Raw genomic sequence first — 12,065 nt, 5'->3', positions numbered from 1 at the left:
GACTTGAGGGTAAAAGATTTTTTTTTGTGGTGTGTTTTGTTTGTGCAACCGCTACTTGAAGTGGACGAAATATGGAGCTATGTTCGGAGTATTTGATCTCAGGTAAAGCCAATGTACAACACAAAGAACGATCTTCGTGTGAAGCCAACATTCTCCAACAGGAACTTGTTGTGTTAAATATGTGGTTGATCGAGCGCTACACTGGATGGATTTCCTATTGTGATTGAGTGATGCTCTCGATCTTGCGTGGTTTGATACTTTCCCAAGGAGATGTGCGAGTTGAATGTCATGAAAACTCGTTGTCTTTTGTGAGTGGAGAAGTGCGTCAGTTTTGTTTTCATTCGGGTCCTTGCTTCCCCATAGAACCACATCTTCCGGCACTTATAGTTTTGGAAGATAGGGACTGATGTTGGAATCGCTTGTCTAAGACTTTATAACTTCAAAATTGTTAGTGCTCTCCAATCGCCGATGTGGAATATTGACATAAACTGCAGAACCAATGCTTTTACTAACTTCAGTGGCATTTTCTCTGTGGCTAGTTGCACGTCCGAAATCAAGTAAGCCACCATTAGAATTTAGAATCTCTGCCACTCTAATTCCTTTTCTGTGAACGGGAAGATGCCCACAAGAAGATGTCCACATAAATTGTTTGTGGACTGATGTTGGAAAGGCGGAGGTTGATGAGTTGCTACTCTTCTATTCATCACACAAAACATGATGCTTACAATGAACCCGGTGAAGGGTATTTATCTTTCTCCAACTAGTGACTTGCTTAAAATATATTGACCTGCAACCACATGCAATCACGCACTAAAAGTCATCTATCACTTGAATTGACTCAATACTCAAACACTCAAACACTTAATCACTTAGTTAACTAACTCTCTATGTTTAACGAACTCCACATGCGGGACTAATTACAATTTCTAACACTCCCCCTTAATTACGACCGTATCACTCAACATAACTTAACTTGACTCAATTATCACTTAAACATGCTTGCTGGTCTATGTCTGAGTAGGCTTACAATGACTTAAGACTTTCACAATTTTGCATTTTATTTTTCACTTCTTCCAAATTTTATATCCTCGAAATTACATCATTCTCTATTGAACTTTCTTGTTGTAGGCCTTATTTTCTTGTTGTTGTTGCAATTTTTCTTTCACTTTTCTTGAATTTGTGCTGAAACACAATTTGATCTTGTCTACTACATTTTCTTCTTCAAAGATTTGTTCAACCATGGACTGTTTCCATAACATTTCATCTTCAAAAATGGTTTCAATTCATTTGTCTTTTCCTTTCATATCATTCTTTTCACTTTCATCATCAGGTACTACTATTTTTTTCCTGTAATCTGCACACTCAAGATCAATATTCACAATTTCGTTTAATTCTTTTATTCCACCTGCTTCCTTAAGACGCATCAATTTGTTCTATTGGTTTCTGAACCCATTCTTCAATGCGCTTCAAATATGCATCAAATTTATTAACAACCTTACTTTCAACTTCTGCTTCCATGCTATTTTGAACACCTACATCTTCAAAAACAATGTTAAAAACATCTTTCATATGACTCTATTCCATGAGAGCCTCCTGCTCTGCATCTGCCTTCTTTTCAACTGCATGGCTTCTATTGTTATGAGATATTTTCATCAAAAACTCTTCAATCACTTTATCTTGTTCTTGATCATCAACTACTGCTAGATGACATACTGCTTCATGAACAGTTCCATCTGCTTCATATCTTCTTGCTACAGTGGCAGCTTCAACCTTCAATGTTTCATCAAATATTGTGTTTACCATATTGTCACAATCAATCCTTGTTTCAAAAAATAAACCACACATATCATCAACATAATGTTCAGCCACACGATGGCGGGATATCTGAGCATGCATGTGCTCATTTCCTATTTCATTGACAATTTCAACTTCACCAAATCCATCAGTTGCATCTGGATTCATGAATTCACATATAACTTTGTAGTCATCATCCACATGTGTCTCATCACAGTGGGATTCACCATCATATGTATCATCCACATTATAGTGGAGTCCTTGAGAATTTATTTTCTCTTACTCTGTTTCACACACAGAGGCTTCAACTTCTCTCTCTACAATCATTGCTGCATCTTCTTCATCCATATGCATGATTGCAATAATGGGTTTCAGTTTTATGGTCTTGACAACCATCATCCACTTTTCTGTGGGGTTCTCCAAGCTCTGTTTTCCTCTCAGGGTATTTCTAATATACTCTCATATCTGCGGCTGACTTATTTGCTCGTGACATAACCTGATGTTGCATGTCGCTCCCCCTTGAACCAAACTCCACTTCCAGGAACTTCCATGCTTCCTTGGAAGTTGTAGCTTTTGATACCTTGCACAAACACTTCTCATCCAATCGTTGTTTTATAAAATTCAATGCTAAAACATCGCATACTTCATTATATGGGTTATTAGACCCATACTCAAGTAACTCTTTAGCTCTAAGGAAAGTTAACATCTTGATAACCCAATGATCAAAATAACCTCTCATCCAATCGTTGTTTTATAAAATTCAATGCTAAAGCATTGCATACTTCATTATATGGGTTATTAGACCCATACTCAATTAACTCTTTAGCTTAAGAAAAGTTAACATCTTGATAACCCAATGATCAAAATATTTACCTGTAAACATAGGAGGTGGTAGAAGATCAAAGTTACACCAATCACCCTTCATTTCTTCTTAGCCTTCTGCTAGACTTCTTAGTTCCTCAGTGGTAGCATGAACCTCTCTAACCATGGAAATGATCTTTGCCTCTGCTTTTCTATTTATTTTTTTAATATGCTTCAATCGCGCTTTGCGACCCATGACTACTATCTTTTCCTATATTTTATAGTTTTTTCCTGATTGCATGAGGTTATGTTCCATATCACCCTCGAAAGCAAATATGATTTTCAATATGTGCCCTCGTAAAACACAATATTCATCCAAAAACTTGCAATGCTTGACAAAACACCAAAAAATTTGTAGATGGATAGACCTTTAAAAGCCCTAAATTCTCTTGCTAGAAAACTTGTTTTAAAAAACCCTAGAATTTCACCTTTAACCCCAAGTTTTGTTTTCTTTAAAAAGAAAACAAAAACAAAAAAAAAAAAAAAAAAAAACAAAACAAACCTTTCCTTTATAAGGTTTCCAAAGCCTTTATAAAAATATAACTTTTAATAAAAATAACTTTTCAGATTCACTTCACGTTATATGAACCTTCATAATAAAGCTTCGGGATCAATTTTTTCGAAGTGCATTAACCAAAATTTTTGTTATAATCTTTAAACTAAGAGTCAAGGCAGTGACTTTTCAAGCTTAAAATAATTGGAATAATTTTCACACCCTTTAAACATCCAACCTTCCGCGGCGTGCACGACTACTACCCTTAAAACAAAAACCTTTCGAATTTTTTAAAAAACTTTTAAACTTGCCTCACGGGTTGGTCTTTGGCCTTTGGCCTTTTCTGTATGACCTGTGGTTGTGATTGCATGAGGCCCCTTTTTAACACTTCAAACCCACGGCATACAGCAGATGGCAAATCGAACCGCGTGATATGCGCTGCACGGCACAGACCAACATAAAACGGTGCAGATTTTTGTACTAATAAAGTGTGGAATTTTGCGAGGTTCTGAACCATTCCATAAATTTGCAACACATATTTAAAACAAATAAAATGGTTGGCTTTCTTTTCTCGACCATTTTTTCACCTGCTCTGCATGCACCACGGACCTTGTGGTCTTTGTTTTGCTCCGATAACAATTTGTAGGAAAAGCAGAGGATACAAAGCATGAATTCACACACAAAATACGAGTTGTTTCTCTTTTATTGATCAGACAAAACATGATGCTTACAATGAACCCGGTGAAGGGTATTTATCCTTTTCCAACTAACAACTTGCCTAAAATATCTTGTCATGCAACCACATGAAATCACACACTAAAAGTCATTTATCACTTGACTTGACTCAACACAACACTCAATTAATTGACTCTCTATATTTAGCCAACTCCACATGCAGGAGTAATTACAATTTCTAACCACTGCGTCAATTTTGTTTTCATTTGGGTCCTCACTTCCCGATAGAACCACATCTTGCGACACTTGCAGTTCTGGAAGATAGGGACTGATGTTGGAATCGCTTGTCTGAGAATTTATAACTTCAAAATTGGCAGTGCTTCCAATCGCGAATGTGGAATATTGGCATAAACTACAGAACCAATGCTTTTACTAACTCAAGAGGTGTTTGCTTTGTGGCTAACTGCACATCCGAAATCATGTAAGCCACCATTAGAATCTTTGCCACTCCAATTACTTCTATGTAAACAAGAAGATGCCCACGCTCTCTGGAACGAAAAACCAAAGATTAGATGTGAGGTTGTTCGTTGAATGTCATTTGAGATAGTGAAGTCCAATGTCGGCATAGGCCTTTAGATTAAAGTGTCAGTACACCTTACTACAAATATTTTGAAGGATAGGAGATTAAGCTCCAAGGAGGAGTCCATTGAAGTGGTTAGGGATTTTGCAGATTATAAGTGACATTGAACATGTCATCTGAAGCTTGTGGGTTGAACATAACTGGAAACAAGACAAAAGGGCAGAGGTATTGTATAGATTGTGAGCTCATCCACAACCTTTTGAAGGAACCCAATCTCGCTATATGGGTGATCTAACTGCTCTAAATTATAATAGATCTCTCTGGGTGTTTTTCAATGCAATAGATGGTTAAGGGCCATGGGGATAGAATTTCATTTTCTAACCAAAGAATGTGGAGAAAAAAATCAAATTGTCCAATGTTTGTGTTGATCTACATAAGAGGCATGTATTTCAGTGATTTGTTTTTTGTTTCTCATGTTGTTTGTGATCTTTTAGGTTTTCCCTGTGGCTTGAGGAGCCCGACTCAGGAGCATCAAAGTCATCAAAGTCACCCGGGGATAGCCGTCAAAGTCACTCGGGGATAGCATCCCCTTTAGGGGACTCAAGTTTGTGACATGTCTCCTCCCCCTAACACAGGACACAACCACCCCTTGTGAGGTTTGATCTTGGGTCATCTCGCTAACGAGGCCCATCCTCAACGGGTTGTGCTAGTGAGAGTTGACACTGATTATTAGTGCATTATATTTATTTTTGTGAGTAAAATTATATGAAGAACCAACTATTGAATAGAGTAATATAATTAAATTAGTGGTTCTCCATGTCTTTTGGTGCCAAGAGAAAGTATCCTAATTTGATTATGTGAGTCTATTATATGTTGATGTGTCTTGTTGTTCTTTGGGCTTCAAGAACCTCTGTTACAGGTTATCCATGTGTCTGTAAATTTATGTATGTCAAAAGGTCAATTTTATGGTTGACTTATGGATAAGCTCATTACATAGAAACTTACCTATATAACTAGAGTATGTATTTTGATGCATACTACTAGGATGGAAGCATGTGCATAGAGATATTCAATGTCTAGGCTATTCTTCAGAGTAGTCAAGAAGCATTAATTGTACAAAGTTCATCAACAATGGTCAAAGGTAGTAACGTTTTAAATGGAAGTCAAATGATAGCTCAAAGATGAAGGGGTGAATAAATAATGAATTTTGCAAGATTTCAGAGTGCATGTGAGCACTGATGAAGAACAGTCAGGGATAAATCATTTTTATTGTTGTAATGTGTGTTTTTCCATATAAGAATTATGGGATAGACTTGAAAATAATTCTTCCATAGCTTCCATGATAAGTTTGGATTTGGTTTAAGATTTGTAGAAAGTTGCTGAGACATCTTTTCAAATCCTATCTATAATTTTACAATCAATTAGATCTTAATAAGACAATATATATGTACCATATTTAGGAACAAAATATAATTTTTTATGTGTGCAAATGAGTATTTTTTTCTCTAAATATATTAATATTTTCAAATATCCGTTTTAAATAATAAAAAATTACAATTTTACTGAAAATTATATAACTAAATTTTAACAATAATAATCAAAACATAAAACAACTAAACTTCAACTATAAATCTATAATCTAACTAAACTTAAAGAAATATAATTAATAAAAAATCAATTAAAAAATAACATAAAAAAGTTAACAACAACGGTATAATATTACATATATATACTATAGCTTCCTTTATATCTGCATAATATTACATATATATTACAATTTTCTTTTAAAAATGTATATTATTAAATATATATCACCGCTCCCTTTCACGATAGCTAATTGACAAACTTGTATTACTTAAAGTTATGTAAGTAATGATGTGTTTTATTCACATCACTTAGTTATAAAACATATGAACAGTATATGGTATATTTTTTATAAACAACCACTATCACGTCATTCTTTATTTAGTGGAATAACTTCACGTTTTTGTCCTTTTGAGTTTAAGTTGTCAGAAGCTTGAATATGCAGACATTCCTTCACGTATTTTTCTTGAAGTTTCTTGCTGGCCAAAGGAAAGTTGTCGTCCACGAAAGCCGCTGCACCCGAGCTAGCAATGTTTCTCACGCCATTCGCTATAGCATATATCTGGTATTTTACCATTCTCACAAACTGAAGATAAATTTTCATCATCAATATCTCTGCAAATCTACACCGAACAAATGAAGTTCCTTCAACAAGCTGCCAGAAAAATTTGCCAGACTTGAATGATCTTTCCAAATTGCCATCAGGTCCCGGTAGTATTTGGTATATATTCACCTTATATTAAGCCAATCTCCTATGTGTAAAGACCTTGGGAACTCACATTTTTCCATTTCTTTGAGTTAACAATTTTTGTAAGCTTTATATGTTTTCATATTCCAACCTTTTTAAAAATAGATATTTTCATGTTAAAATTTATCAAAAATTTAAAAATAATTTTTTGTAAACTAAATTCTCCAGTCAACATTCAACATAATTCAGCCTAGATTTAATTAAGAAAAAACAGAACAATTTAGATACTCCACATACCACCATATCTGGAATCTTTCTTTAATGGATATAATTTGTACAGATGTCCAATACTCTTTCCCAGTTTGAAGTTCTTGGATATAATTTGTACAGATGTCCAATACTGAACAAGGGTTTGAGCCGCCTTGATTTAGTATGCAGATACTTCATCCACAGGAGACATTGGTGGAAAAAGTCGTTCGCAGTGTTGAGATTGAAGAGCCTCCTTCTCTCTTTCTTTTGCAGGAAACAACCACCCTTCTTATTTCTTCCACAGGGATGAAAAGAGATAGTAAGTTTTGATCAAAGGGAATGCCAGAACAATGGATTTGTTCTTGCGCAACTATAGTTCCTTGGTTAAAGACAGGATTTGGTAACATTTTAAAGATATTTTCTTTCATTTGAACGAATTGTTTTCAATTTCTTTCACGCTTTGACGATGCTGGAAATAAATGTCTTATGAACTAGGTATATCGTAATGATTCCTACTATCTCTACTAAATCCTAAAAGCTAGAAATACATCTATTGCTCACAGCTCATTTGTGGTTATTTTTCAGTGTTTCCAAATATTTCAATTTTCAGTTAGTTTCTATTGAACAAAATGCCTTTCACATCCCATAAATAACTCTCCTAGTAAGTGTGAAAACACTTTCGGAGCAACCAAAAACTAACATAACTAGCCAAGGATTTGAAAACCTGTAGAAGGTTTGAGGTTCTCAATGAAAAATGGCTACGATTGGTTGGCTATGTTAGTTGTTAGCTAATATAGTGCTGATTGTTTACCTTTACTCAGTTGCCTACTTAATTTTACTGTTACCAACAACCCTGCCTTTTGATCAACCATTATTTACTACCTCTGTGGCAAGTTCATCATCTCCAGGGCACGGGCAACCAGAGAATAACTTGGGCAAGTAGCAAGTTTGAAGAAGGCAAGTCTCTAGTTCACAAGGTTGATGAGGGCAGTGAGTCAAGTGGTAGAAGGCAGGCAACAATATCGTAGGTATTTTTTTTAGACAACAAAGTTCTCTATTGCAAAAAAATGCTTTTTGGTAAAACTGATGGTTTAGGTTCCCCTTTATCATGTTTTCACACATATTGTTCTAGCCCTTTCTTATCTTAAAAGTTCTCTATGGTGCAATCCTTGAAGACTCCAATATTCCAGTTGTTTAAAATTTGGCCTGCCATCATACAGTATATATAAATGACATTTTAAGTCATTTTTGAAAATCTTCAAGGAAATGACTCAACGGAACATACAATCATGGAATGGGATGATTGCAGGACTTTCACAGAATGGCCTCGTTGATGATGCCCTGAAATTATTTAAGGAGATACCCCAACCAAATGTTGTCTCATGGAATGGGATGGTTGCAGGATTTGCACAGAATGGGTTCATTGATGATGCCCTCAATCTTTTCAAGGAAATACGTTAGCAAAACATGACCTCCTGGAATAGGATGATTGTTGGATTTGCACAGAACGGGCTTGTTGATGAGGCTGTGAAAGTATTTCATGAAATACCACAATGAAATGTGGTTTCATGGGCTGCAATGATTGCAGGATATGTGCAGAATGGACATGGTGAGGAAGCCCTGAAGCTTTTTCAAAGAATGCAATTGGCAGGAGTTAGGCCAGACTTGAAAACTTTTACGAGTATACTGCCAGTGTGTGCCAATTTTGCTGCACTGGAACAAGGTATGGAGATCCATGAAAACATAATTAGATATGGATTCCAATCTTACACCACTGTCATGAATGTTGTTATAGATATGTATGCAAAATGTGGCAATATAAAGAAGGCATGTGAGCTGTTTAACAAAATGAATCATCAAGATGTTGCCTCATGGACAACCATGATTGTAGGATATGCCATGCATGGGTGTGGCAAAGAAACCCTTGAACTCTTTGAAAAATGAAACATTAGGGTGTAAATCCAGACCATATAACATTTTTTCGTGTTTTGTCTGCATGCAGCCATGCAGGTCTAGTGGATGAGGGCTATAAGAACTTCAATTGCATGAAGGAATACTATCACATCACACCTACAATGGGCCATTATGGCTGCATGGTTGACCTTCTAGGCCGTGCTGGGCATCTAGAGGAAGCACAAAACTTCATCGACAACATGCCTATAAAACCTGATGCGGTTGTCTGGAGTTGTTTGCTTACTGCTTGTAGAATGCATAACAATGTAGAGATAGGAGAATGCGTGGAAAAGCATATTTTTAATTTGGCCCCTACAAATCCTACCCCCTTTGTACTTCTCTCAAACATCTACACCGCAGCTGGTAGGTGGGGTGATATTGAAAAGGTTGGGAAATTGATGAAAGATAGAGGCATTAAAAAGACCCCGGCATGTAGCTGGATTGAGATCAAGAAGCAGGTGCATGCCTTCCTTGTAGGTGATAAATCACACCCACAATCACACAAAATATATGCAGAGTTGAAGAGATTGTATCAAGAAATGAAGGTGGCAGGGTATGTTCCTGAGATGAAGTTTGTGTTGAATGACGTGAAGGAGGAAGAGAAGGAACACATTCTTCTTCACCATAGTGAAAAGCTTGCAATCGTATTTCGGCTAATAAACACGCCACCTGGAACAACTATCCGAATCATCAAGAACCTTCGATTGTGTGGTGACTGCCACTCTACAAGAAATTTTATCTCAAAGATGGTTGCACTAGATATTATCTTGAGAGATCCCAATCGTTATCACCATATTAAGGACGGACAATGTTCTTGTCAGGATTACTGGTGATGATGGATGAAGCAAGCAAAGACAAAAATTTTTCCTTGTACGAACATATTATCTACCTTGCACTAGTAGAAAGGTTGGAGGGCTTCATATTATTTTTTTTTATTCTTTTATACACATCAAATACATTGGATTGAAGATCCATACATGTTTAAGTATCAATATTTTATTTTATTGTCACCAATTAAATATATTCGTCGGCTTATCATATACATAAAACATTTCATGGGATGATGAGATGCATCTATCATGCTTTTCAATTCTAAAATAAAAAATCTCAATGAGATCTAGTTTTTGGGTGGTTAAAGGAGGGTGTTGTTATTTCCCACCAAAGTTAGTTTGTTTTCTCCTTATAGGGTAATATTCATATGAGATGAGCCATTTCATCTGGAGAGGTCGGGTATAGACATCCCTTCACAAGTTGGCCATCTGCAATTCCCATTGTCTTGATGGAAGAATTTCAAACAAAAAATTACTTTATTTAAAAAATTAAAATTCAAAATTTAGGGCTTTTGTATTTTGTAGGGCCTTTCAAATTTCTTTTAGTATATGCTGGTCACGTTTGATTCCCAATTTATTTTCTGCGAGATATGCTTATATACCTACTATTGATGAAACAAAAATGTACGAAACATATTTTTAAAATATGTATATAGCAGGAGCTTACAATGAGGTAAAATTGGGGTATGTGATCCCCATTAAACATAACTGGTCCACTGTCGTATACATTATAGAGATCACAAAGTCCAAAGATTAAGGCCAAAGGGATAATCATAAAAAACAACAACCAATATTAAATAACTCTAGCACAACCACCATCCATCTCAAGCACCTAGAGGTAACATAGAAGCATAGAGTGGTGGTTTATCATCATTATACTTTTAGGACCAACCATCTCTTGCATATGCTAAGAGTATGTGTTTTCTCATAGAAAATCACAGGTTCAAAGTCAGAGGGAGGACCAACCATCTCTTGCATATGCTAAGAGTATGTGTTTCCTCGTAGAAAATCACAGGTTCAAAGTCAGAGGGGGCAGAGTATGTACACCTCTATAATCTTTAGCACTCAAATCGTTGCACAGAGGCGGGTCCCTTGCCCCACAAACAAGGGGTTCTTATACACCAATTTAGTGTTTTTCTTAGCTGTAACCTTAAAAATAAATTATCAATTTATCACTATTATTAATTACGATATATCTTATTTATTATTGGGAAAAATATGGCTGATAATTTCAATGGTCACATGGTTAACTTTGTCTTCTTTTCCTGATAGTCACATGGTTAATTTTGTCTCCTTGTCCTGATAGCTTGGTCTGCTTGGTGTCTAGGTGATTGGCCCACTCTCTCTTGACCAAAGAGACCAAAGACAAAGAGGGGTATGGTGATACCCAACTCATACTATAGGACTCTTTGGAACTCCCGTAAGTGGCAGAGGTGGTCTAAATCTATTACCACCTTATTTAGTGTGCTTTATATGTAATGATAAACTTGTGATTGTTGCCACTTTGTCAGTCCAAGTATTTATTATAACATCCTTCCTGTTAAATAAAGTGCCATTAAGGGATTTTCAAGTAAAAGACATAATTTTTGTTGTTATCATCTTTCGTGTTAAGGGTTGAAACTAGAGTGGTTCCAAGGTAATTGAAGAGTGTACATTGTCATCTTATTCACTTGTAATTTGTCATTATAGATACAAGCAGAAGTAAGGGAGAGTGTATACTACCACGTTATTTTAGTGCTCACTAATCACATAGGGGAATCTCTATGCATTGTATGCAAAGTGCGAACTCCAAAGAACAATGCTGGCAAACTACAATAAATGTTCACTGTAATTCAAAATATTGGAGTTGTAAACTGCAATTAAACACACTGGACTACAAAGAAAACTGCACGGTGACACCTAAGGATGGTTTTTACCTTGGCAAGCATGTAAATCCATTTTAAGAACATGAAAACTTGTCCAAGAAAGGAAGATTCCTATACGGAAAACTGAAAAAAACAAGTTTTAATAACAGAATTATGAATAATGACATTAGTGCCCTAAAGCCTATGGCCTATGGCATGTACAAAATTGGCCAAGGGTGAGTACTTCCTGTTGGCCATCTATTCAAGAGATCAAAGAAAATCAAGAGACACAATGAATCAGTGAGATGTAGCAGCCAAATAAATGGTATGTTTATTTCCAAAGTTGTAAGTACAAAGTTTGGGGGAAACTAGCTTCACCTACAAGAACTGCAGGGAGCATCCAACAACTTCTGGAGTGCCTTCTCACAATAGTGTTCAAGGATGCAATGATGTGCACACAATGTAATCTCAAGCTCTCACTGATAGATTATGCACTCACAATCAGTCAAATTGT

At 35.9% G+C, this 12,065-nt stretch overlaps 1 pseudogene; it reads left to right on the top strand.

Moving 5' to 3' along the window:
• The first annotated feature begins 8,190 nt into the window (after positions 1-8,190).
• Positions 8,191-9,710, top strand: LOC149262990 (putative pentatricopeptide repeat-containing protein At3g23330 pseudogene; annotated as a pseudogene).
• The last annotated feature ends 2,355 nt before the right edge of the window (positions 9,711-12,065 follow it).

Source organism: Pinus tabuliformis, chromosome 6 (genome assembly GCF_031772625.1).
Source record: "Pinus tabuliformis cultivar Carrire ecotype Pingquan chromosome 6, CPIR1, whole genome shotgun sequence".
Lineage (NCBI taxonomy): Eukaryota > Viridiplantae > Streptophyta > Pinopsida > Pinales > Pinaceae > Pinus > Pinus tabuliformis.
Note: the sequence above shows the minus strand (reverse complement) of the source record. Positions and strands in the feature narration are given on the sequence as shown.